The following is a 1,961-nucleotide window of genomic DNA, read 5'->3' as shown; positions in this document are numbered from 1 at the left end:
CGTATCATTGTTATCGGTGTTTACGTAAACACCGCGATAGCGCCGGGCCTTCCTTCGCCTACGGTTCCCCCGCGTCCCGCACCCCCCCTCAGAGGACCAGCCTTAGAATCCGCCTAGTATACCTACTTATATGTTTAAAATTGCTATATTATTTAACCGTTTTTGCAACATTGTCGCTCGAAGATAAGTTTTTAGACGCCTAAGGGCTGAAAACGACCTTTCATTAGAACATGACGAACCTGGAATTGTTAATAATACTTTAATAAATTTAGTGAATTCGGATACGAGACTTCGAATTTCCGGATTTTCTTTTAAATATGTTACAACATCTTTTAAATTATAAACTTTTACATTTCTTTGAGCAAATATTTTACAGGGTCTCTAGGGAATACTAGATTCTGCAACTTAGGGCGACTGTTACCAACGTCGATTAACTTAATCGTCGATTAGTCCATCGGAATTGAATAAAGCCTTCCATTCTTGTTCTCACTATTCCTTCTGACGAGAAATAAAGCTATGGAAATCCATACCTCGTCCATGTATGGAATTCCATAGCTTAGAAATTTGCATGTATGGAGTGCTCCAGACCGACCCCCCTAAAATCGCCGGCCCCGCATATATGTGTCCCCTTGAAAAACAATGTTCACTCACCAGTTGTTGGTTTTCAATATTATTTAAAGTGCCAACTATTCACATTCTATAATAGAAGCTTTATCATAAATTTTGTGAAAAGTACTTACAATACTGAATTTCCTGATAATACAACTTTCGGCGTAAAAAAATTATTTAATTTTTTCACTCATACTGTTTACATATTGGTACAATTCAAAGTATACGTGCTCCATGCAATATTTTAGTTTGAACATAAAAGACACAGTTGACGGATTCATGTACAAACATGTACCAAGTTATGACAATTTTGCATTATACGCAACGCATAATGTAACAAGTTCTGCAATCAGAAAGATTTCAAAGATCCGCGTGAAAAATAGCAATTGCTGAGGATCAAATAAACAAAAATGACGAACAATCATTGTCGGATTCGTATTTTATAGTTTGTAAAATCATAATTTGTCTGCATTTGTATTGAAAGTGACCTGATTAAGGTTCCGATGTTTGTAATGGATTGCTCAATTGTTATTAGTATTAATTATTTAACTTTTGAACGGTAATGTTAAAAAAATTCGTACGTGCGTTCATTCGTACATATAATATGTACGTGTGTACGTACCCGTAAGTACTTAATGTGCATATTCAATTTAATTTAACTTTTTTGAATTAATTATTTTATTTGTGTATTATTTATAAAATAACAAAAACAAAACATGACGACTATAGAGTTAAAATTATGTTTTTTTGAACACACAATTATAATATAACATTTCATAATACTATTAATACTTCTATAGTTCTAGCCATGACTGCGTTTCAAGATTGGAGATGACTTTATTTCACAGTTTATAGAATTGTTTAGTGTACTTGTATAAATTCATACTGAAATATTTAAGTAATAAGATTAATTTTGGTCGATTATAAGATTTCATTTACCTAACTAATGGAATTAAAAATTTATTTTTGTAATTATAAACATTTTTTTATACGGTTTAAAGCATATACATGTGCATACATATATCATTCCTTGGTAAAGTTTATTTATAAGAATTTCAAATCAGGAACAGAAATCTTTTATAAATAAAATTAATATTTCCTGTAATTAAGGAGAGTAATTAAATTTTATAAGGTACATGTAAAACAAAAAATAAAAAGCATAAAAAAAGACTAAATTAATAATGTATAATTGTATGGGAATATATTTAGAAACGGTATAGCTAATGTCACGAATTTATCGTTGCATCAGTAGAAATTTATGATTGATCACAATAATGAGACAGAACCGTATTGCAACCATTTAATTAATCCTATTATAACATTAAATAATTGTCGTTATTAAGCAATAATTT

Source organism: Trachymyrmex cornetzi, unplaced genomic scaffold, assembly GCF_001594075.2.
Source record: "Trachymyrmex cornetzi isolate Tcor2-1 unplaced genomic scaffold, Tcor1.1 scaffold1014, whole genome shotgun sequence".
In the NCBI taxonomy this organism is placed as follows: domain Eukaryota; kingdom Metazoa; phylum Arthropoda; class Insecta; order Hymenoptera; family Formicidae; genus Trachymyrmex; species Trachymyrmex cornetzi.
This window is presented reverse-complemented; position numbering follows the sequence as displayed.